The sequence below is a fragment of the Eptatretus burgeri genome, chromosome 2 (genome assembly GCF_056783735.1).
Source record: "Eptatretus burgeri isolate ZD-2024b chromosome 2, Ebu_testis_v1, whole genome shotgun sequence".
NCBI lineage: Eukaryota > Metazoa > Chordata > Myxini > Myxiniformes > Myxinidae > Eptatretus > Eptatretus burgeri.
This window is the reverse complement of record NC_140962.1, coordinates 148,640,815-148,667,717: the sequence shown is the minus strand read 5'-3', so window position 1 is coordinate 148,667,717 and position 26,903 is coordinate 148,640,815. Positions and strand designations below refer to the sequence as shown.

General features: G+C 32.1%; 1 protein-coding gene and 1 long non-coding RNA gene across 9 annotated transcripts in view; both read left to right on the top strand.

Annotated features, from left to right (window-relative positions):
* The window catches only part of LOC147033506 (vespryn-like), an 81,578-nt gene that overhangs the window by 11,027 nt on the left and 43,648 nt on the right, over window positions 1-26,903 (top strand). The gene's annotated exons all lie outside the window — the stretch shown is intronic.
* Window positions 172-1,926, top strand: LOC147033508 (uncharacterized). The gene is made up of 3 exons (XR_015051565.1): window positions 172-1,166; window positions 1,411-1,468; window positions 1,758-1,926. It is a non-coding gene; the product is annotated as an uncharacterized LOC147033508 (long non-coding RNA).

The following is a 26,903-nucleotide window of genomic DNA, read 5'->3' as shown; positions in this document are numbered from 1 at the left end:
AGGCGACCAGGGTTGGTGTCAGGAAGGGCATCTGGCCATAAAACATTGCCTCAAGAAAAGGCCAAACCCCTGCACAGCAGGGAAAAATGGCTGTAAAAACGGTCATTTTTTTATTTCCCTTTTAACCTAGGGGCTCTCTATTCAAATAGCCCATACAACAAGATAAAGATTTGTTAAAGGTGATTCTAAAGAAATATCTGAAACGTCTAAGCCTCGGGGCACTCTTTATCAAATAACCAATGCATATTGTTTAGCTCACTCATTGAACCTATAAACATTTGTTCATTTTCAAATTCCTTCAATAGTTTAATTTTCTTTGCACAATAATCCCCATCTAAAATATTGAAAAACAAAACATTTGAATCTTTATATTTTTTAAGATACCCCTTTTGTGCCATTACGAAATGATAAACTTCTCTTAATGATCTCATCTGGCCACCGCCCGAGTTGCAAATCATTTTTGTACATAAACCATGCCAGAAAAAAAGTTTTGTTTCAAATGTTTTCAGTTCATGCCGTGAAAATGAGGAAGTGTTTTTTGACACGGCCGTGCTGTGTGAATGAGGAAGTGGTTTTGGACTGTCATGCTGTGAAAAAATAGGAACTATTCTGTGAGACAAGGTCTCGTGTTTATATTTTATCTCAGAACACGAACTGAAAACATTTGAATCAAAACTTTTATGGCGTGGTTTATGCCCAAAAACGATTTGCAACTCGGGCGGTGGCCAGATGAGATCATTAAGAGAAGCTTGTCATTTCCTGTGCCCACACCCAATGATTAAGCAATTTCCTCATCGTTGCTTTATAAGCGGTTCGCCAGACAAAGTTTCTGCCAGACGGGATTTTCATTTTTACAACTGAGGCATGGACGATATTTCTTCCGATGAAGCCAACAGCCCACTACAGAGTTGGTAAGTTTGTGTATGCTTTTCTCTTTGAACGATGAAGCAAATGATTATTAATTAAATCATGATAATTCTGATATATATATATTTTTTCCCTGACAGGGCATTGGAAGAAATTGAGTTCACATATCACGACGTGGTTCATGAAATTAATACTCTTATTGAAGAGATCAATGATTTTAGAAGAGAATTGAAAGACATTTTCAATGAGTGGCATGAAGTCTTATCACGTCCTCTCATCTCGAAGGAATTAAACCAATGGTGAGACACGTGTGTGTGCCTCTCTCTCTGTCTGTCTTTCTACCTACCTCTCTCTGCTCTTATTGAAGAGGCCAATGATTTATAATGACTGGTCTCTGATCTCGAATGAATTAAACCAATGGTGAGGCACGTGTGTGTGTGTCTATGTGTGTGTGTATGTGTGTGTGTGCGTGTGTGTGTGTGTGTTGCTTTCCCTGTCTGTCTCTTCATCTATACCCTTGACTTTTTTTTTTTTTTTTTTCAGCACTATCGCACAACATCAGCTGTTGAAGCAATCTTGTACAACACATGATTTTCTGGAGGTAAATATTTCTGAATTATTATTAATATCACTCGTACAACACATGATTTTCTGGAGGTAAATATTTCTGAATTATTATTAATATCACTCTCTCTTTAGAATGTCGCCTTATGTTGGTTGCATCATTAGTTTGGACGTGGTTTTGTCAGTACACTGGAATTCATTTTATTGACCTTGAAAGGATGACAGGCTCCTGGTGTGTTAATTCAGTGGTCAACGAGGCTTATTCATATTACCATGTAATTATCTTTATAGAACCTAATTATTATCCACTTTTTGTTTCAAAACAGAATATGGTGTCTGAGTTTCGAAATCACAAGGCATCTGAAGAAGATTGCTGGGAAAGATTGTACATTCTCGCAAATGAATATTTAATATTTTCAATATTAATAAATTATATTTGTTTTGTTTACAATTACTTGATTCTGAATTACAAGAAAAGAATAAAAGAGATGTAAAGAGAGGGGGGGGTTGGGGGGGTAGGGGGTAGGTGCGCTCCCCCAATGACCCATCACCCCTCATCCCATCCCTCCCCTCCCCATGTGTGTGTGTGGGGAAGGGTGGGGGTGGGATGAGGGAGGTGGTGGGTCAAAGGTGGGGGCGCACAGGGGGATGAGGGGGGTGGGGCTTGTGTGGGCGGGGCTTGTGTGGGCGGGGCTTAGGTGGGGGCTTGTGTGGGTGGGGTGTGTGTGGGAGGGGCTTGTGTGGGCGGGGTGTGTGTGTGGGTGGGGCTTGTGTGGGTGGGGCTTGTGTGGGCGGGGGTTTATGTGGGTGGAGCTTGTGTGGGAGGGGTTTATGTGTGTAGAGTTTTTGTGTGGAGCTTGTGTAGGCAGGGCTTATGTGGGAGGGGTTTATGTGGGCAGGGTTTATATGGGCAGGGGTTTATGTGGGTGGAGCTTGTGTGGGAGGGGTGAATGTGGATGAGGCTTCTGTGGATGAGGTTTGTGTGGATAAATGGATGGGTGGAGAGATGGGGGGATGGGTGGATGAGTGGAGCTTGTGTGGATGGGTGGATAATTTTTTAATTAAATAAACATGTTGTGTGTGTGGGGAACTAATTAACTAATCACTAATTATGTGAATATGATGAATATGGGTGGAGCTTGTGTGGGGTTTGTGTGTGTGGAGCTTGTGTGGAGTTTTTGTGTGGAGGTTGTGTGGAGCTTGTGTGGGGTTTGTGTGGGGTTTGTGTGGGCGGGGCTTCGGTGGGAGGGGCGTGTGTGGGCGGAGTCAAAAAGGGGCGGAGTCAAAAATTTCAATTTATTGGAGCTTGTGGGGGGTGTGTGGTGGGGTTTGTGTGGGGTTTGTGTGGGCGGGGCTTGTGTGGGCGGGGGCTTGTGTGGGTGGAGCCAAAAAGGGCGGAGTCAAAAAATTTCAATTTATCTTTGTCTTTTGTAATTCCTGTGAATAAAATGAACCTAAAATCTCTTCCCCTTCCAAATCATATATCTTATAAGTCCAAGGAACCGTATCTATTACATCAACAATTTTAAAAAGCTCGTTGGTCCATCTTTTCGTATAACCTTTTTCAAAATGAGATTTCCACCTATATATTCTTACGATATCACCAACTTTGAACTTAGGTTTTCTGACATTAATCTCTTTTTCATATTTTAATTTTGTAAATGTTTCTGATGGCTTCATATTTGTTGACGTGTGAATCGTGTCATTGTACTTATCCACAATATCTTGAATAAAAGATGACCATTGTTGTGAACCGAGTTGTGTGAATTTTTTATACAGTCTCTCTTTTAAGGTACGATTAAAACGTTCAACAACAACTGCCTTCCCTTCATTAAAGGTACTGTATAATGTAATACTGTTATTTTTTAGAAAATTCATAAATGTCTTGTTATAAAACTCCCTACCCTCATCAGTCCACAATTTTTTAGGTTTTCTCTTACTTTTATTAAATATCTGTTGGAAGGCTAACATAAGAGTATTACCTGTTTTGTTTTTAATGGTACAACCCACGCATATCTACTCCTCAAATCAATAACGGTTAAAGCATACTTGTACCCCTTATCATTATTGAGTTCAATCAAATCAGCAGACCAGATATAATCTACTTCCTTGGAATAAACTTTCCTTCTCTGAAACTTTGTGAATATTGGTTTATGTAATTCATCAGCTAATTGCTCTTCAGTCTTAATGGCATCATTAGAGCCTATAAGTGTTTTGAATTTCCAAGTCCAAGTTTCAATTTAGCACTGATCATCTTCTTCACAATGAACCGATCAACTTTTTCTCTCAAGGTTGGATTTTGTATCAGAGACAAATTATACAACATTTCTCTATCGGCTTCATGCTTTTCTTCCAACGTTGTGGTATTCCCATAATCAATATCGTGTCTCATGCACACTTCATCAACTCTATTGATAGGCCGACTCCAGGATTTAGGATTGTCTGCCTCATCTAATCTTTTATCCAAGTTTGTGCCTGGGCCACAGAAAGAATACCCTGGAAGATGTAATTCCCCTGGTATTCCAGTAGTTGTAAATTTACTTCCTGATAAAAACTTTTGGATATCTCCTCCTAGTTTGTGTTGGGAGATAAATTGATTTTTTTTTGAACCACACACCGAACATATACCTTTTTGTATAACCCTGTTATTTTTACTTTTAATATATGAAATATTTTTAGTATTAGTTTTCTTTTTACATTTGAGACAATAACTCATTTATTTATGAGAAAAATTCCTGCAGAGTGCAAAAACCTTTTTAGTTTCCAACATGCACATTTGAATCTTGATTTTTAAAACATAAAGAATCCTTAGAAATGCCTTCACTCTCTCCCCCATTTATTTAAGAAAAAAAAAAATGAAAAACTTGAATTAAAATCCATATCTTGTCGATGTCAATAGTCTTGTCGAAAGTATTGCAAATAGACTTACCAATTCTTTGTTTTCCTCCTCGGTGGGTTGAGTTATTTTCTGTAATACCCTTAATCTTTTTTAATCTCACTGGTTTCCATTTTTTGATATTTATTTTGTCTCGCTCTTTCCTCCCTCTCCTCCCTCTCTCTCTTCTCTTTTTCCTCATTCTCTTTCTTCTCCCTCTCCTCCCTCTCTTTCTTCTCCCTCTCCTCCCTCTCTCTCTTCTCTCTCTCCTCCCTCTCTCTCTTCTCTCTTTCCTCCCTCTCCTCCTTCTCTCTCTTCTCTTTTTCCTCCTTCTCTTTCTTCTCCCTCTTCTCCTTTTCCTCCTCTTCCCTCTCTTCTTCAACTCCTTCCTCATCCCTTACTATCCTTGAATCGCTTACACCCCATAGAATATTATACATATATTCATCAGGATTTCTTGTTATTCCTGTATCCAAAATAATTTTTTACAACAGGAAACCAATAAAATTTCTTTTGAATTTCTAAAAGAGCCTTACCTTTTCTTAACTTTATAATTTTTTCATTATTTAACATTCTAATTAAATCTAAAGTTGTCGGTTTATCAACATCAGCATAATGCCAATCTTTTATTGAAAATACCTCATTCTTATGTTGTAGAACATATTTATTAAAATACCGAATACCCTTTTCTTGAAGGTATGCTTGGACACAGAAATGATAATTTTCTTGAAGCCTTCTTGCTGTCATTTATGTATTAGAAATATATGTTAGAACAATATTATGGCACGAAACACCTCCCCACCTTCCCATAGTTAAATCATTTTGTATTTCCTTACTTATTATATATAATCCTGTTTTTTCTGTTTTCATGAGATAAACAAGGGCAAAACCATTATTATATTTACCCTTATTAAATTCTTTTATTTGTTGTTTACTAATCGTAGCCCCACAAAACTCATTCTCGATACCAAGTGGATAATATTCTTCCTTACGAGACTGATTTAATTGTTCCAGGTCTTCGAGGTTAATTTTAAATGACCAATTATACCCTAAATCATTCATATCATACCCCCATTGTTCTATTCTCATACAAACGATACGCCCTTCTTTATAAAAATTTATTTTAATTCGAACTGTGAATTCTGTATGACCTGGAGATAATATCAACACTTCTGTATCTTTGGAATACACGGCTGTTTTATTTAAGGATATATATTGTGATAAATCGCTTAATCTCACCAAGTCATTCGCGTCAGTCGGGCTTGGATAATTTTTTAATTTATAAGCATTTTTCATGTTAATATTTTTGGTTATATTATATTTATGTCGTTCAGCCTGTGCCTTTGTGTAATAATTTGATAAATCAATATCCAGTTCTTGAGATACACCAAAGATAGAACCATCTTTACCAACATAAGTCATTTATATTAGATTAAAAATAATATCATAAAATTTTTTATTTTTGTTGAGTTGAAATAACACATATAGGCATAATTGGCCACAACACTTGGAATTTAATTCTTGGACTTGAAATGTTTGATAAACACCATTCTGTAAGAATTTTATGACTTCAACAGGTGGTGGAAGACCAAAACTATCAAAATAATATTTGTCTTGACTATTAAAAATACAAACCCAATGAGAACCGTTCCCATTATTATCTTCTAAGTTTATAATAATATTCTTTGTATGTTTCGGCACATTTGTTAATTCATCTCTCATACAAATAACCACATTATGAATTTTTAATTTCTTACAATATTTGACAAGTTGTAAATTTGATGTTGTATTCTTTCCAAATTCTTTCAACCACTCATCAATGCTCATTTATTTATTAGAAAGATATAATCCATTACCTCTTTTCGTTAATTTTACACCTGCTTGTGCTATAGAAGAAAGCATATCTCCAACTAGCAATCTCGCTTTATCAGGCAGACCTTCAAGTTTTTCAGCAAAATCGACAATTACACCACTTCCACTAATTTGTTTCTCCAACTCTTTGTTATGTCTTTCCAATTCTTTTTGAGCCTGGAGTTGAGCCTTCCTTTCGTTGGCAGTTTTCACTGCTGTTGAAATACCACCCGTCAATGCTCCAACCGCACTTAAACCAGCAAATAAAGGAATTAGAAATGGGAGAAATCCTCCACTCGTCTCTCTTATTGAATATTTTTTCAACATTGGTTTTGTCATTTTAATTTTAAGTGAGCCAGTGTCATTCAAGATTTTAACCTGTTCTCTTGTGAGAAAAACATCAATTCTTACTGCTCCTTTTCTCTGAATTGTATTAACGTTAATCGTACAAGGCTTTTGATTTTGAACACAAGATGATAGTTTATGAAGATTGATTTGATTAACATATACCCCAGTTGGTACTTTGCCACTCATTTATTTAACAAAAAATTATGTGAGACTAATCATCACACCATTATCTGTATTAATCTGCAATTCTGTTTCTTCCAAAAGCAAACAATATGTATCAACTTCTTCACTCTCTCCTCTTTCAATGTATAGGGAAGTATCCACTCGATTAGACTTTATAGTTTCCTTTTGAGCGCTCAGGTCAAACGCATAGATTGTATACAAACTTTTAAATGCTGTCATATCCAAAATAGGTTCTTTATTTCCATTACTTTCACACACCTTTTGGTAAGACTTGTATGCTTCAGCAAAATCATTTTTTCCCAATTAATTTCCAATCTATCTCGTGGGTAAAATGTTCCATCTAGAGAAACGCGAAGTTGTTTCACCTTAGCATTATCACTCAATGCATTATTCTTATCAGTCGCAGTATCACCATCTGGCTTTTTAAAAATGATCCACAGATATCGTGGCTTTCCTTCCAGAACACCCAAATTCCACGTGTAAGTAGTTTGATTGAGTTTAACGTGTTGACATCTTCTTTTGAGGTATGATACACTGAGTGGTTTCTTTGAGTTAAGTCTTCGATTCAACATCTCTTCTGTTTTAAGATTAGGAGTATATTCACTGATATACCAACTCATTTCCTCAATTACAAATTTATTCTGATCACCAAAAGCACTACCAACACCAAAAAGCAATCGATTTTCATTATCATTCCTTTGTAGTTGAAATCTAATTTTAAGGCCATACAGAACTTTATCATGATCACAAAATCCAAATATACCTTTAAGAGGAACTGCCACAGTAAAACTATTTTCTGCTTTTGTATCATCATTATACATTCCTTTCCTTTGAGTATACCCAGGGTCTGTGTTTGTTCCCGTTGACATATCAGGAATAAAACCTTCGACAGACCCCTTTCCCATTCTATCACTGAATGTATAGAGTGTACATTTTATCATTTCAGATACAGCAGAGACATAATCAACCGCTTCAACTTCTTGTGTTCCAATATACAAACGCACACTATCAAACATTTTCCAGAAGAAATCATTTACAAGTGTAGCGTTTGTGTTATTCCCAGCCTTAGTGAATTTAAATTTACACAACAAGAAACTTTCGGAGAGATTCAAATAGGTTTGTTGATTATTTATTTCAAAACTTTTTGTACCATTCGTATTCCAGTCTGTTCCAGTTATTGCATTTACCTTGAAGTAATCTTCTTTTTTAGTGGAGTTTGAGATAATAATAGTATCATCCAAATCATAGATACTATCAATTGCTTCCATACTTGTATTTATTTAGGAAAAAAAGATGTTAAAACTTTTGAAACCCTGATCCAAGTATTTGAATTATTTTCTGTCGTTCTTGGGGGGACAACTGAGTTTTGCCTTTCTTAATTTCTTTTATTGCTTGTAATTTATGAGATTCCTTCTGGGCATCTTTTATACTCTTTACAGAACCTGCAACATTTCCCACAGCAGAAGCAGTTGAACCAATTAGATCTTTATGTTTAAGAATAGTTGAACCAATACCCATGAGAGTATCAATTATCCCATCTCCTCTAAATTGATGCCCAACAACCCTTTGTCTCTTAGGTTTATAGTATCCTCTACCAAGATACATACCTTCACCCTTGTAGTATGGGGAAAGGAACATCCCATCCCCTGTAATTATTTTATATTTTCCCAACTCGTGTTTCCTCACAATAACCATCGTATTTATTTATTGGAAAACTTCACGTAGGTGAATTCTGATAGATATAACTTCTCCATTAAAAGAAATCACACGATTATCTTGGTCGGTTATCCTAAAATTTACTCTGTGTATGGTTTTTCCTGACACAGGGAGATAAACCAAATTTTTAGGTTCCATATTGAATTTATAACCAATTGGGGTTGAGTATGCGCTGAATGAAAATATTGTATTTGTTTTTTTCCATCATTATAAGCACCATCAATCAAATCACAGTGAATTAACACTGAATTTATTCCTGAGGATATTTGAATGACATTATCACTGTAAAACATCCCATTAGTTTCAATCTTTTTTGAGGAGAAACCCAATAACTCTCTGAATGAATTATCAATTGTGAAATCAACCTTGTAGTTATTTTTAACTTTAATCGTTGATTTTGAAGTATGTTTTTGAATGTTTATAACAATATTTTTTGGTTCATCACCCTGTTCTTTCATAAGACGAGCAATTTCGGAAGATATTTGAGAAATCTCATATGCTCCGGGTGAGACTGTTATCGTTTTGTATCCACTTCCTGGATTATAACTAAACTTGTCATTTTTCTCGGTTATATTAAATAAGGTATTATAAGTTTCCATGGACAATAAAGATGCCTCATATTCTTTTGTTGTGTCAAGTTGTAGTGGGTATGGGAATGAAGATGTGTGGTCGCTTGTTGTGAAATTGAAACTAAGGATTGTGCTTCTCATCTTATTTAATATGAGATAAAATGTCTTTATATTGATATTTATTAATTATTTTCATGTTCATCAACTGGTCTAAAATGGCTGATGCTTCATTAAAACAATTGTTATTTCCAGCCTTCTTACTGCCTAACAACAATAACAGTCTATTAACTAATTGCGATGGGTCATTTGGAAGAAAACTAACACCTGAACCAAGGATACTTAAAGCCTGAATAATGTGTTTCTCCTTCTCATTCTTCCTACTTTTACCAGAAAGAATAACCTTATAATTTAGAGTGTTCAGCAGATCAATATATACTCTATCATCATTATTTTCCATATCCAATGGTTTATCAATATACTTTGATTCATCCCTCACAGTTGAACCTTGTCTTCCATCTTTTGTGAGAAGAAACATTAATCTTGGAGTTAGTTTAACAGGGGTTGAGCAGAACCCAAGAACCTTAATTCATCATTAAATATCAATACCTTTTCTTGAACAAGATGAAATATTGCTGATTGTTCTGTTGGAATGAGTCCTGCTTTGGTTTTTGAATCCGCTGAATATTCATTGTTTTGAAGAGCATTCACAATATAATCAGGGGGTCGATTAATCTCTTCCAGTTGTTGAAATAAACCTTCATCATCATATTCTAATTCTCCTAAATGCTCTAATTCTTCCTCCGTCATTTGACTGAAATCTTTTAACATTTGAAGTTTTTTAGGAGTATATTCTACTGTGGGAAATGTGGAAACATCTTTCATTTTTCCTTGGGAAGTTTTTAAAAGTGGTTTAAAAAATTTCTCTTGTTTTCTTTCAAATGCTTCTTCGCCCGTTAGTTTCTGTCTGCGTTTCTTCTTTATGTCTTCCTGCTGTTTTACAACTTTTGAAACCAACTCTTGATGTTCCCTAAATCTTCTTGCTCTTTCTTTCGCATCCATTTATTTATTGAAAAATATCATTTAATATCTCATCTTGTTTCACAACAATATATTTATATTTTTCAGTCGTGTGTTTCATGTAATCCCCAAATTCCTTTTTACTACATAATGTAGAACAATTGTCTCTCCAAAAATTGTTTATATCTATTGAATTTAACTTGAATAAAATAAAAGTATTAGCATTGTTTCTGATGGAACGACGAGGAAGCTGAAAGTACGATTGACTAAGATAAATACAATTACAAGAAGAATGTCTCCCTCTTGTGTAGTAGCTGTCCATTACCGTTTGGTTTCTCTCATTAACACAATCATCAAAGATAACGAGGTTCTTTTTGGATTTATCCAAATCTTGGGGAGACGGTATATCATCCGTATTATCACTCAGAATACAAGTTATCGGTTTTGATTTCTTTTTACATCTCTGTGTATCACAAAATAGTTGTATTATATCTTCAATGTTAAAATCATTTAGGTTTTTTTGAAGTTTAAATAAACCGATTATATCTTCTTTTTGAAGACCAGCATTAAAACCTTGTGAGAGTAGTTGATACTCTGGTTGAAAACTCGACTTTGTGAAAATTATTAAATTATCATAATCTAAAAAGTTGGGAGTGAGGAGCATCTTTAAAAGTAAGCAGGTTTTTCCACATCCACTTGAACCAACTATGAGGCATCTTAATGAATTTGGGAGATTTTTATGGTTGTCAAATTTTATCTTATTTTCCCAAATAGGTAAAAAATCATTCATTTATATATTTGGAAAACAGGTTATTTAATTTATTCTTGGCTTTTTTCGAAATTCTATATTTTATCCTAAGTTCAGGTTTAATTTCAAGATAATCCATTATTTTATTTATGCAATATCTTGTGTTGATATTTCCCTGAAAATCACATCCATGAATAAGATATGACAACAATCCTTTGAACATTTCTCTAATACGTTCAGTTTCTTCCCTTGTAAGGAAAGGTGTGTTCTCACCCTCGTACTTTACATTCATTTCTCGAATCAATCTTGTAAAGTAATTCATTTTTGGTGTAAATCTAAAAGAATTATTTTCCTTTTTATATTTTTGATTATCATTAATTAGAAGATAATCACAGAATATACATTGTTTATAGGCTTTTGACTCTGTGTTTAATCCCCGTCTTTCACACGCAGGACAATTCTCAAATTTGTCATATGGAGAATCATGGAATTCAAGAGGCTCAAAATCGAGTAAACTATTCATATTTATAAAGTAAAACTTTACTTAAACTGAAATTCATCTTCGATATCATCTTCGATACTTTCAGAATCATCTATACTTTCATAACTATCATTTGAACACAAACTCTCGGTGTCATAACTATCGTTTGAATGCAAACTCTCGGTATCATAATCACTCTCATAATCTTCAAAATCTTCAGTTGAATATTGGCTCATTTAATTAGTAGAAAAAACATTACCATCGATATCGATATACATTTTTTCATTAACAGATTCAACTGCTACATTTTTTATATTAAAGGTAATTTTAAAATGATCCTTAACTACAATTGAACGAAATGTCATTTCACCTGATATATTAACATCCTTTATTTCATCAGGATTTATATCTTTAGGGTTGTTGAAAAAATACAAATTTCTCCTTGCATATTACAGATGGTCTTATCTTTTCTTTCTAAAGCTTCATCCATAAGGTTTTTATTTTTTGATACCTTTTCTTGTTTCATTGCTTTTTCTAGTTTTGAATATATTGCCAGAAGGAGAGGAGAAACTTTTGTTAGAGATACCTTAATTGATGTTCTTCCAGGTATACTAAAAGCCCTTCCACTGAAGTTAATTGAAGAACTCATCATATCCACCATAATTGTTTTTATCCAATAGTTGTTATATTTATCTTTGTTCAATTTTACATCCTTGACATATTTCTCAGCATCTTTAACAAATGAAGAGATTGATTGAAACTTGTCTTTTGTGTCTTGAAACATTGTATTTATTAAGTGAAAAAGTTGGAGGATAAAATGGTTTTAAGCACAGATTCACCTGTAAAATAAACGAAATTTTCATCAAGAAAATTTTAGTTTAAGCACAGATTCACCTGTAAAATAAACGAAATTTTCATCAAGAAAAATTTAGTTTAAGCACAGATTCACCTGTAAAATAAACGAAATTTTCATCAAGAAAATTTTAGTTTAAGCACAGATTCACCTGTAAAATAAACGAAATTTTCACCAAGAAAATTTTAGTTTAAGCACAGATTCACCTGTAAAATAAACGAAATTTTCATCAAGAAAATTTTAGTTTAAGCACAGATTCACCTGTAAAATAAACGAAATTTTCATCAAGAAATTTTTAGTTCAAGCAAAGTTTTATTATATAAATATGGTGAATACAACATACTGCGATGTTTGTAATCACGAATATAAACATTATAGAAAACACCTCCGAACCAACAAACACACATTTAATCTATTTCACAAAATATCCCCTCTTGAGTTGGAAAGAAAACATTGTGATACCTGCTCAAAGGATGTTTTGAAGAGTAGTTATAATAGGCATCTTCAATCACAAAAACACAAGAAAAATGAGTTTAAAGTAAAGGGAGACTATTATATTGAAAACACTGATGGGGCATTTAAAGGGCATATAAAAATAAGGATTTTTCAATTTGGAGAACCCGGTCCATCATCAATAATTGAATCAATTGAAATAGTGAAACCTGATGTTGAAAAATTTATTAAAAAACATTAAAAGAAATGAAAACTTTAAAGTTTTATATGGGAGTGAAAATGAATATGAAAAGACAAGATGAAGAACAAACTCCTTATATGAGGACAGATCTTCATTTTATAACATCATTTCAAGATTTTTTGAATAGTGGGGTTTATGAAGAACTATCAAGACAAGAGGAGGATGTTGATAATACAGTGGTAGGAAGTGGATTCAATATTAAAAAAATCATCTTTTTAGATGTACACATTCTAAAATCAAACCCTCTTAAAGCTTCTTCTTATATTGAATTACCAAAAGAAATAAAACGAAAGAAGGCAGTTGTTAATATTAAGAATAATGATAATAAATGTTTTCTCTGGTCTGTTCTTGCTCACTTACATCCACCAAAATGTAATTCAGAAAGAGTAAAACAATATATGAAATATGAGAATACCTTGGACATTAAAGATTTTAATTTCCCAATGCCACTAACAGATATTCCTAAATTTGAGAAAAAGAATAATCTTTCTATTAATGTATATGGATTAACGGATACAAACAAAGTTCAAATATTAAAAATTTCAAACAACTTTAAAAATGAAGAAACACACATTGATCTTTTATATTTTAGTGTTGGAAATAATTCACATTACACATACATCAATAATTTATCAAGATTAATCTCTTCTCAGGTATTCAGAACAGCAAACAAAATATATCCTTGTAAGCGATGTCTTAATTCATTTCATACAAAAGAACGATTAGAACAACATTCAAAATATTGTAGTAATCATAAATCAGCTGTAATTACAATGCCTAAACCTGGTGAAAAGATTTCTTTTGAAGATTATAATAAATCTATCATGCACCCATTTGTGATATACGCTGATTTTGAATGTATCCTTAAAAAGATAAATACTGCTTCTCCTAATCCAAAAGAACCATATACAAATAAATATCAAAAACATATTCCTTGTGGTTTCTGTTATTATATCAAATCATCTGTTGGAGAAAAGTATAATAAACTTGAACAGTATAGTGGAAAAAATGCTTCACAAGAGTTTGTAAAACGATTAGAAAAGGATTGTATAAGACTAAGTAAATTAATGAAAGAAACAAATGAACCGATGAAATTAACCATAGAAGAAAAATTAGAATTTAGAAAGAACAATATCTGTCATATTTGTGAGGAGGAAATTGAGGAGTCTAAAGTTAGGGATCATTGTCATCTTACTGGTAAATATAGAGGTCCCGCTCATTCCTGTTGTAATCTTAATTATAAATTACCTCCTTTTATTCCAGTCTTTCTTCACAACAGCGCCAACTATGATACACATCTATTTATAAATGAACTTTCAAAAACACCAGGAAATATTTCTGCCATAACAAACACAAGTCAAAAGTATATTTCATTTACAAAAATGATATTCACAAAACCTATAACTCGTATAAGGTTTCTTGATTCTTACAAGTTTATGGGAACGCCACTAGCCAACCTCGCATCAAATCTAAGCTCCACGGGCTCTTTTCCAAATCTTAATTCATTCTTTCCAAAAGAGGAAATTCTAACTAAAGAGGAAATTCAGATTAAAGAGAGAATTCAAAGTAAAGAGGAAATTCTAATTAATGAGGAAATGAATGAAGAAATTCTTACTGAAGATGAAATTCTAATTATACAGAAAATTCGAACAAAGAATGAAATTCTAACTAAAGAGGAAATTCTGATTATAGATGAAATTCTGATTAAAGAGGGAATTCTAACTAGAGAGGAAATTGAAACAAGGAATGAAATTCAAAGTAAAGAGAAAATTCTTACAAGTAAGGGAATTTATCCTTATGGTTATATGGATTCATTTATGAGATTTAAAGAAACACAACTTCCTTCAAAAGAAAGTTTCTATAATAACCTTTATGAAGAAGAGATAAGTGATAAGGAATATAAACACGCACAAGAAATTTGGAAAATATTTAAGATAAAGAACCTTGGAGAATATCATGATTTGTATCTAAAAACAGATGTTTTATTGTTAGCTGATGTGTTTGAAGCTTTTAGATCACTCTGTCATAATAAAAATTGTTATGGATTAGATCCTGCCCACTATTTCACAGCTCCTGGTTTAGCTTGGAGTGCAATGTTGAAAATGACAAAACAAGATATAGATTTAGTCAGTGATGTAGATATGCTTTTGATGATTGAGAAGTCTAAGAGAGGTGGAATATCACAAGTATGTTCAAAAAGATATGCTAAAGCAAATAATAAATATCTTCCAAATTATGAGAGTGAAAAAGATAGTAATTATTTGATGTACTTTGATGCTAATAATTTGTATGGATGGGCAATGTCTCAATCTCTGCCTTATGGTAAATTAGAGTGGGTGGAAGAAAAGGATTATGAAAAGGCTTTGATGAATATTGTTATTTCTTCTCAAGAGAAATTGAATGACAAAGAAGAAGGTTATTATTTTGAAGTTGATTTGAAGTACCCGAGTGATCTTCATAATAAGCATAAAGACCTTCCTTTTGCATGTGAGAAAGAAACCCCAAAGAAAGAATGGTTCAGTGATTATCATAAAAGTTTTAATATTAAAGGCAAATCAACAGAAAAGTTATTAACAACATTCTATGATAAAGAGGGATATGTTTTGCATCAAAGGAACTTGAGACAATATTTATCTGCTGGGTTGAGAGTAGCTAAAATTCATAGAGTTTTAAAATTTAAACAAAGTCCTTGGATGAAAAAGTATATTAAATTCAATACAGATATGAGAACAAATACAAAAGTAAAATTTGAAGGGGAATTCTATAAATTGATGAATAATGCTGTCTTTGGAAAGACAATGGAGAATGTTAGAAACAGGCAAAACATTAGATTTGCAACATCTTGGAAAGAAGCTTCTAGATTGATAAATAAACCAAGTTTTGAGAGAGAAGAGGTTTTTTCAGAGAACTTTTCTGCTATTCATATGAAAAAGGAAAGTATTGTCATGGATAAACCAATTTATATTGGAACAGCAGTTCTTGATTTATCAAAGATATTGATGTATGATTATTTGTATAATGATTTAAAGAAAGAGTATGGTGAAAATGCTTCATTGTTGTATATGGACACCGATAGTTTTATTCTAGATATAAAAACTGACGATGTTTATAAGGATATGAAGAAAAACATTGGAGTATATGATACAAGTAATTTTAGTAAGAAGAGTGAGTTATTTTCAAAAAAGAATGAAAAGGTTATTGGCAAGTTTAAGGATGAGTTGGGTGGAAAAGTAATGAGTGAGTTTATTGGATTGAGAGCAAAGGCATATGCTTATAAGTATGGTGATCAGATTGATAAAAGGTTAAAGGGAATAAAGAAATATGTAATAAAGAAATCAATAACTTTTAGAAATTATTATAATTGTTTGATGAATAAGAAAGAAGAATATAGGAAAATGAATACAATAAGAAGTTATAAACATAAGATATATAGTGAAGAAGTAAATAAAAAGGCATTAGGGGCCTTTGATGATAAGAGATTTATTTTAGATAATGGAATAGATTGTGTTCCATATGGATATTGTATGATAGAGTGTAAAAAATAGATTGTGTTCCATATGGGTATTGTATGATAGAGTGAATAGAATAGATTGTGTTCCATATGGACACAAGTTTTAACGATGGGAAGATGGGTTAGGGTTTTTAAGGGCTTCCGCCGCGTTTTTCACAATATATAAATGGTCGAACCAAGTATTAGTCAAACTAAAGAGTGGAGAAAATCTCAGTCTTGGTATATAAATGGAAAACATAATGAATGTGAAAAATATCAAATAAGTCTTATTGAAAAAATATCTAAAACAAAGGTAAATAAAACAAATATGCGAATCAATTTAAAAACCAATAAGTTAGAGGATGTAAAGAAAATAATAAATATGTTTGAATGGACTGAAAAATTTGATGGTTATCAATTGAACAATGGAAAAATAATTTACTACAATATCAAAATGATATGCAACTCAGGAGGTGGTCAGATGAGATCATTAAGAGAAGTTTATCATTTCGTAATGGCACAAAAGGGGTATCTTAAAAAATATAAAGATTCAAATGTTTTGTTTTTCAATATTTTAGATGGGGATTATTGTGCAAAGAAAATTAAACTATTGAAGGAATTTGAAAATGAACAAATGTTTATAGGTTCAATGAGTGAGCTAAACAATATGCATTGGTTATTTGATAAAGAGTGCCCCGAGGCTTAGACGTTTCAGATATTTCTTTAGAATCACCTTTAACAAATCTTTATCTTGTTGTATGGGCTATTTGAATAGAGAGCCCCTAGGTTAAAAGGGGAAATAAAAAAATGACCGTTTTTACAGCCATTTTTCCCTGCTGTGCAGGGGTTTGGCTTTTTCTTGAGGCAATGTTTTATGGCCAGATGCCCTTCCTGACACCAACCCTGGTCGCCTCTTACGACACACAGGGATATGGTACACCTATTCTAACCGGGGCATACACCGGGACCAGTACACTGGCACTCATTTCGCCGACCTCGGAAGGATGGCAGGCTGAGTCAACCCCCTGGTGTTAATTCAGCAGCCAACGGGATTTGAACTCAGGACCCTGGGATCCCAAGCCACCACCCTAACAACTAAGCCAACACCAGGCTCCAGGTTAAAAGGGGAGACAAATAAATATACCTTGGGCTAAAAAGGGGATTTATTTTTTCAGGGAAAAAAAAGAAAAATTTCATGGCTGAAAATCCCCCATTCATTTACATGGGGAAAAGTGAGCCAGAACCAGTATTCTTTCCCTACTCACATCAGCTAACAATAAAACATCTGTTTTTAGATATAAATCGTGATATTCTCCAAGGTTCTTTATCTTAAATATTTTCCATATTTCTTGTGCGTGTTTATATTCCTTATCACTTATCTCTTCTTCATAAAGGTTATTATAGAAACTTTCTTTTGAAGGAAGTTGTGTTTCTTTAAATCTCATAAATGAATCCATATAATCATAAGGATAAATTCCCTTACTTGTAAGAATTTTCTCTTTACTTTGAATTTCATTCCTTGTTTGAATTTCCTCTCTCGTAAGAATTCCTTCTTTAATCAGAATTTCATCTTTAATCTGAATTTCCTCTTTAGTTCGAATTTTCTTTATAATTAGAATTTCATCTTCAGTTAGAATTTCTTCATTAATTAGAGTTTCCTCTTTACTTTGAATTCTCTCTTTAATCTGAATTTCCTCTTGAGTGAGAATTTCCTCTTTTGGAAAGAATGAATTAAGATTTGGAAAAGAGTCCGTGGAGCTTAGATTTGATGCGAGGTAGGCTAGTGGTGTTCCCATAAACTTGTAAGAATCTAAAAACCTAATACGAGTAATAGGTTTTGTGAATATCATTTTTGAAAATGAAATATACTTTTGACTTGTGTTTGTTATGGCAGAAATATTCCCTGGTGTTTTTGAAAGTTCATTTATAAATAGATGTGTATCATAGTTGGCGCTGTTGTGAAGAAAGACTGGAATAAAAGAAGGTAATTTATAATTAAGATTACAACAGGAATGAGCGGGACCTCTATATTTACCAGTAAGATGACAATGGTCTCTAACTTTAGACTCCTTAATTTCCCCCTCACAAATATGACAGATATTGTTCATTCTAAATTCTAATTTTTCTTCTTTGGTTAATTTCATCGGTTCATTTGTTTCTTTCATTAATTTAGTGAGTCTTATACAATCCTTTTCTAATCGTTTTACAAACTCTTGTGAAGCATTTTTTCCACGATAATGTTCAAGTTTATTATACTTTTCTCCAACAGATGATTTGATATAATAACAGAAACCACAAGGAATATGTTTTTGATATTTATTTGTATATGGTTCTTTTGGATTAGGAGAAGCAGTATTTATCTTTTTAAGGATACATTCAAAATCAGCGTATATCACAAATGGGTGCATGATAGATTTATTATAATCTTCAAAATAAATCTTTTCACCAGGTTTAGGCATTGTAATTACAGCTGATTTATGATTACTACAATATTTTGAATGTTGTTCTAATCGTTCTTTTGTATGAAATGAATTAAGACATCGCTTACAAGGATATATTTTGTTTGCTGTTCTGAATACCTGAGAAGAGATTAATCTTGATAAATTATTGATGTATGTGTAATGTGAATTCTTTTCAACACTAAAATATAAAAGGTCAATGTGTGTTTCTTCATTTTTATAGTTGTTTGAAATTTTTAATATTTGAACTTTGTTTGTATCCGTTAATCCATATACATTAATAGAAAGATTATTCTTTTTCTCAAATTTAGGAATATCTGTTAATGGCATTGGGAATTTAAAATCTTTAATGTCCAAGGTATTCTCATATTTCATATATTGTTTTACTCTTTCTGAATTACATTTTGGTGGATGTAAGTGAGCAAGAACAGACCAGAGAAAACATTTATTATCATTGTTCTTAATATTAACAACTGCCTTCTTTAGTTTTATTTCTTTTGGTAATTCAATATAAGAAGAAGCTTTAAGAGGGTTTGATTTTTAGAATGTGTATATCTAAAAAGATGATTTTTTTAATATTGAATCCACTTCCTACCACTGTATTATCAACATCCTCCTCTTGTCTTGATAGTTCTTCATAAACCCCACTATTCAAAAAATCTTGAAATGATGTTATAAAATGAAGATCTGTTCTCATATAAGGAGTTTGTTCTTCATCTTGTCTTTTCATATTCATTTTCACTCCCATATAAAACTTTAAAGTTTTCATTTCTTTTAATGTCTTTTTAATAAATTTTTCAACATCGGGTTTCACTATTTCAATTGATTCAGCTATTGATGATGGACCGGGTTCTCCAAATTGAAAAATCCTTATTTTTATATGCCCTTTAAATGCCTCATCAGTGTTTTTAATATAATAGTCTCCCTTTACTTTAAACTCATTTTTCTTGTGTTTTTGTGATTGAAGATGTTGATTATAACTACTCTTCAAAACATCCTTTGAACAGATATCACAATGTTTTCTTTCCAACTCAAGAGGAGATATTTGATGAAATAGATTAAATGTGTGTTTGTTGGTTCGGAGGTGTTTTCTATAATGTTTATATTCGTGATTACAAACATCGCAGTACGTTGTATTCACCATATTTATAGAATAAAACTTTGCTTAAACTAAAATTTTCTTGATGAAAATTTCGTTTAATTTATAGGTGAATCTGTGCTTAAAAACATTTTATCCTCCAACTTTTTCACTTAATAAATACAATGTTTCAAGACACAAAAGACAAGTTTCAATCAATCTCTTCATCTGTTAAAGATACTGAGAAATATGTCAAGGATGTAAAATTGAACAAAGATAAATATAACAACTATTGGATAAAAACTATTATGGTAAATAATATGAGTTCTTCAATTTCCTTCAGTGGAAGGGCTTTTAGTATACCTGGTAGAACATCAATTAAAGTATCTCTAACAAAAGTTTCTCCTCTCCTTCTAGTAATATATTCAAAACTAGAAAAAGCAATGAAACAAGAAAAAGTATCAAAGAACAAAAACCTTATGGATGAAGCTTTAGAAAGAAAAGATAAGACCATCTGTAATATGCAAGGAGAAATTTGTATTTTTTTCAACAACCCTAAAGATGTAAATCTTGATGAAATAAAGGATGTTAATATATCAGGTGAAATGACATTTCGTTCAATAGTAGTTAACGATAATTTTAAAATTACCTTTAATATAAAAAATGTTGTCGTTGAATCTGATAATGAAAAAAAGTATATCGATATCGATGGTAATATACAACTGAAAGTATAGATGAATTTCAGTTTAAGTAAAGTTTTACTTTATAAATATGCTAGACTTTCCTGATTCTCCATATGACAAATTTGAGAATTGTCCTGCGTGTGAAAGACGGGGATTAAACACAGAGTCAAAAGCCTATAAACAATGTATATTCTGTGATTATCTTCTAATTAATGATAATAAAAAATATAAAAAGGAAAATAATTCTTTTAGATTTACACCAAAAATGAATTACTTTACAAGATTGATTAGAGAAATGAATGTAAAGTATGAGGATGATAACACACCTTTCCTTACAAGGGAAGAAACTGAACGTATAAGAGAAATGTTCAAAGGATTGTTGTTGTATATTATTCATGGATGTAATTTTCAGGGAAATATCAACACAAGATATTGTATAAATAAAATAATGGATTATCTTGAAATTAAACCTGAACTTAGGATAAAATATAGAGTTTCTAAAAAAGCCAATAATAAATTAAATAATCTGTTTTTCAAATATATAAATGAATGATTTTTTACCTATTTGGGAAAATAAGATAAAATTTAACAACCATAAAAATCTCCCAAATTCATTAAGATGTCTCATAGTTGGTTCAAGTGGATGTGGAAAAACCTGCTTACTTTTAAAAATGCTCCTCACTCCCAACTTTTTAGATTATGATAATTTAATAATTTTCACAAAGTCGAGTTTTCAACCAGAGTATCAACTACTCTCACAAGGTTTTAATGCTGGTCTTCAAAAAGAAGATATAATAGGTTTATTTAAACGTCAAAAAAACCTAAATGATTATAACATTGAAGATATAATTCAACTATTTTGTGATACACAGAGATGTAAAAAGAAATCAAATCTTATAACTTGTATTCTTAGTGATAATACGGATGATATACCGTCTCCCCAAGATTTGGATAAATCAAAAAGAACCTCGTTATCTTTGATGATTGTGTTAATGAGAGAAACCAAACGGTAATGGACAGCTACTACACAAGAGGGAGACATTCTTCTTGTAATTGTATTTATCTTAGTCAATCGTACTTTCAACTTCCTCGTCGTTCCATCAGAAACAATGCTAATACTTTTATTTTATTCAAGTTAAATTCAATAGATATCAATAATTTTTGGAGAGATAATTGTTCTACATTATGTAGTAAAAAGAAATTTGAGGATTATATGAAGCACACGACTGAAAAATATAAATATATTGTTGTGAAACAAGATGAGATATTAAGGGATATATTTTTTGTTTTATAAACAATTACATATATAAATGACAACTATTATTATAAATCTTGTGGGTAAATCTGCTTCTGGAAAAAACTTTCATAAATCAAGGTTCTTGTGTAGTACAAATGAGAATATTGTAAATTTACTTAAAAACACCCCGTGATACGCATTGTATCAACAACAACTAGAGCAATAAGACCTGGAGAAGTAAAAGGTGAAGATTATCACTATATTTCAGTGGAGGAACATATGCGATTGAGGAATGAAGGACAAATATTTGAGGAGGTTTCTCTTGGTACAACAAAATATTCACATTGTAAGAGTGAGTTAAAGAAACTAAAATCTGGTGGTGTTGGGATATTAGAAACTAATCCAGAAGGAACGAGACAAATTATTAAATATCTGAGCGGAGTGAAGATTTTATCATTCGGTTTTGATGTTGATGAAGAAACTCAACACAAACGTATGAAAAGCAGAGATGCAAGGATTAGTGAAGAAGAAATTACAACTCGCATTAATGTTAATAAAGAATTTGATGAAATATTTAAAGAAAAGGATTTATTTGAACACATCTACTTGAATGATGAAGAAAAGGAAAATTTCCCTGTTGATCTTTACAATTCATTAAATGATATTTTACAATAAATAAATGGATACAAAAGAAAGAGCAAGAAGATTTAAGGAACATCAAGAGTTGGTTTCAAAAGTTGTAAAACAACAGGAAGACATAAAGAAGAAACGCAGACAGAAACTAACGGGCGAAGAAGCATTTGAAAAAAAAACAAGAGAAATTTTTTAAACCACTTTTAAAAACTTCCCAAGAAAAATGAAAGATGTTTCCACAGTTCCCACAGTAGAATATACTCCCAGAAAGCTCCAAATGTTAAAAGATTTCAGTCAAATGACGGAGGAAGAATTAGAGCATATTGGAGAATTAGAACATGATGAAGGTTTATTTCAACAACTGGAAGAGATTAATCAACCCCCTGATTATATTGTGAATGCTGTTCAAAACAATGAATATTCAGCAGATTCAAAAACCAAAGCAGGACTCATTCCAACAGAACAACCAGCAATAATTCATCTTGTTCAAGAAAAGGTATTGATATTTAATGATGAATTAAGGTTCTTAAGTTCTGCTCAACCCCCTGTTAAACTAACTCCGAGATTAATGTTTCTTCTCACAAAAGATGGAAGGCAAGGTTCAACTGTGAGGGATGAATCAAAGTATATTGATAAACCATTGGATATGGAAAATAATGATGATAGAGTATATATTGATTTGCTGAACACTCTAAATTATAAGGTTATTCTTTCTGGTAAAAGTAGGAAGAATGAGAAGGAGAAACACATTATTCAGGCTTTAAGTATCCTTGGTTCAGGTATTAGTTTTCTTCCAAATGACCCATCGCAATTAGTTAATAGACTGTTATTGTTGTTCGGCAGTAAGAAGGCTGGAAATAACAATTGTTTTAATGAAGCATCAGCCATTTTAGACCAGTTGATGAACATGAAAATAATTAATAAATCTCAATATAAAGACATTTTATCTCATATTAAATAAGATGAGAAGCACAATCCTGAGTTTTAATTTCACAACAAGCGACCACACATCTTCATTCCCATACCCACTACAACTTGACACAACAAAAGAATATGAGGCATCTTTATTGTCCATGGAGACTTATAATACCTTATTTAATATAACCGAGAAAAATGACAAGTTTAGTTATAATCCGGGAAGTGGATACAAAACGATAACAGTCTCACCGGAGCATACGAGATTTCTCAAATATCTTCCGAAATTGCTCGTCTTATGAAAGAACAGGGTGATGAACCAAAAAATATTATTATAAACATTCAAAAACATACTTCAAAATCAACGATTAAAGTTAAAAATAACTACAAGGTTGATTTCACAATTGATAATTCATTTAGAGAGTTATTAGGTTTCTCCTCAAAAAAGATTGAAACTAATGGGACGTTTTACAGTGATAATGTCATTCAAATATCCTCAGGAATAAATTCGGTGTTAATTCACTGTGATTTGATTGATGGTGCTTATAATGATGGATTAAAAACAAATACAATATTTTCATTCAGCGCATACTCAACCCCAATTGGTTATAAATTCAATATGGAGCCTAAAAATTTGGTTTATCTACCTGTGTCAGGAAAAACCATACACAGAGTAAATTTTAGGATAACCAACCAAGATAATCGTGTGATCTCTTTTAATGGAGAAGTTATATCCATCAGAATTCACCTACGTGAAGTTTTTCAATAAATAAATACGATGGTTATTGTGAGGAAGCACGAGTTGGGAAAATATAAAATAATTACAGGGGATGGGATGTTCCTTTCCCGTACTACAAGGGTGAAGGTATGTATCTTGGTAGAGGATACTATAAACCTAAGAGACAAAGGGGTGTTGGACATCAATTTAGAGGAGATGGGATAATTGATACTCTCATGGGTATTGGTTCAACTATTCTTAAACATAAAGACCTAATTGGTTCAACTGCTTCTGCTGTGGGAAATGTAGCAGGTGCTGTAAAGAGTATAAAAGATGCTCAGAAAGAATCTCATAAATTACAAGCAATAAAAGAAATTAAGAAAGGTAAAACTCAGTTGTCCCCCAAGAACGACAGAAAATAATTCAAATACTTGGATCAGGGTTTCAAAAGTTTTAACATCTTTTTTCCTAAATAAATACAAGTATGGAAGCAATTGATAGTATCTATGATTTGGATGATACTATTATTATCTCAAACTCCACTAAAAAGAAGATTACTTCAAGGTAAATGCAATAACTGGAACAGACTGGAATACAAATGGTACAAAAAGTTTTGAAATAAATAATCAACAAACCTATTTGAATCTCTCCGAAAGTTTCTTGTTGTGTAAATTTAAATTCACTAAGGCTGGGAATAACACAAACGCTACACTTGTAAATGATTTCTTCTGGAAAATGTTTGATAGTGTGCGATTGTATATTGGAACACAAGAAGTTGAAGCGGTTGATTATGTCTCTGCTGTATCTGAAATGATGAAATTTACACTCTATACATTCAGTGATAGAATGGGAAAGGGGTCTGTCGAAGGTTTTATTCCTGATATGTCAACGGGAACAAACACAGACCCTGGATATATTCAAAGGAAAGGAATGTATAATGATGATACAAAAGCATAAAATAGTTTTACTGTGGCAGTTCCTCTTAAAGGTATATTTGGATTTTGTGATTATGATAAAGTTCTGTATGGTCTTAAAATTAGATTTCAACTACAAAGGAATGATAATGAAAATAGATTGCTTTTTGGTGTTGGTAATGCTTTTGGTGATCAGAATAAATTTGTAATTGAGGAGATGAGTTGGTATATCAGTGAATATACTCCTAATCTTAAAACAGAAGAGATGTTGAATCGAAGACTTAACTCAAAGAAACCACTCAGTGTATCATACCTCAAAAGAAGATGTCAACACGTTAAACTCAATCAAACTACTTACACGTGGAATTTGGGTGTTCTGGAAGGAAAGCCACGATATCTGTGGATGATTTTTAAAAAGCCAGATGGTGATACTGCGACTGATAAGAATAATGCATTGAGTGATAATGCTAAGGTGAAACAACTTCGCGTTTCTCTAGATGGAACATTTTATCCACGAGATAGATTGGAAATTAATTGGGAAAAAAATGATTTTGCTGAAGCATACAAGTCTTACCAAAAGGTGTGTGAAAGTAATGGAAATAAAGAACCTATTTTGGATATGACAGCATTTAAAAGTTTGTATACAATCTATACGTTTGACCTGAGCGCTCAAAAAGAAACTATAAAGTCTAATCGAGTGGATACTTCCCTATACATTGAAAGAGGAGAGAGTGAAGAAGTTGATACATATTGTTTGCTTTTGGAAGAAACAGAATTACAGATTAATACAGATAATGGTGTGATGATTAGTCTCACATAATTTTTTTGTTAAATAAATGAGTGACAAAGTACCAACTGGGGTATATGTTAATCAAATCAATCTTCATAAACTATCATCTTGTGTTCAAAATCAAAAGCCTTGTACGATTAACGTTAATACAATTCAGAGAAAAGGAGCAGTAAGAATTGATGTTTTGCTCACAAGAGAACAGGTTAAAATCTTGAATGACACTGGCTCACTTAAAATTAAAATGACAAAACCAATGTTGAAAAAATATTCAATAAGAGAGACGAGTGGAGGATTTCTCCCATTTCTAATTCCTTTATTTGCTGGTTTAAGTGCGGTTGGAGCATTGACGGGTGGTATTTCAACAGCGGTCAAAACTGCCAACGAAAGGAAGGCTCAACTCCAGGCTCAAAAGAATTGGAAAGACATAACAAAGAGTTGGAGAAACAAATTAGTGGAAGTGGTGTAATTGTAGATTTTGCTGAAAAACTTGAAGGTCTGCCTGATAAAGCGAGATTGTTAGTTGGAGATATGCTTTCTTCTATAGCACAAGCAGGTGTAAAATTAACGAAAAGAGGTAATGGATTATATCTTTCTAATAAATAAATGAGCATTGATGAGTGGTTGAAAGAATTTGGAAAGAATACAACATCAAATTTACAACTTGCCAAATATTGTAAGAAATTAAAAATTCATAATGTGGTTATTTGTATGAGAGATGAATTAACAAATGTGTCGAAACATACAAAGAATATTATTATGAACTTAGAAGATAATGATGGGAACGGTTCTCATTGGGTTTGTATTTTTAATAGTCAAGACAAATATTATTTTGATAGTTTTGGTCTTCCACCACCTGTTGAAGTCATAAAATTCTTACAGAATGGTGTTTATCAAACATTTCAAGTCCAATAATTAAATTCCAAGTGTTGTGGTCAATTATGTCTATATGTGTTATTTCAACTCAACAAAAATAAAAAATTTTATGATATTATTTTTAATCTAATATAAATGACTTATGTTGGTAAAGATGGTTCTATCTTTGGTGTATCTCAAGAACTGGATATTGATTTATCAAATTATTATACAAAGGCACAGGCTGAACGATATAAATATAATATAAACAAAAATATTAACATGAAAAATGCTTATAAATTAAAAAATTATCCAAGCCCGACTGACGCGAATGACTTGGTGAGATTAAGCGATTTATCACAATATAT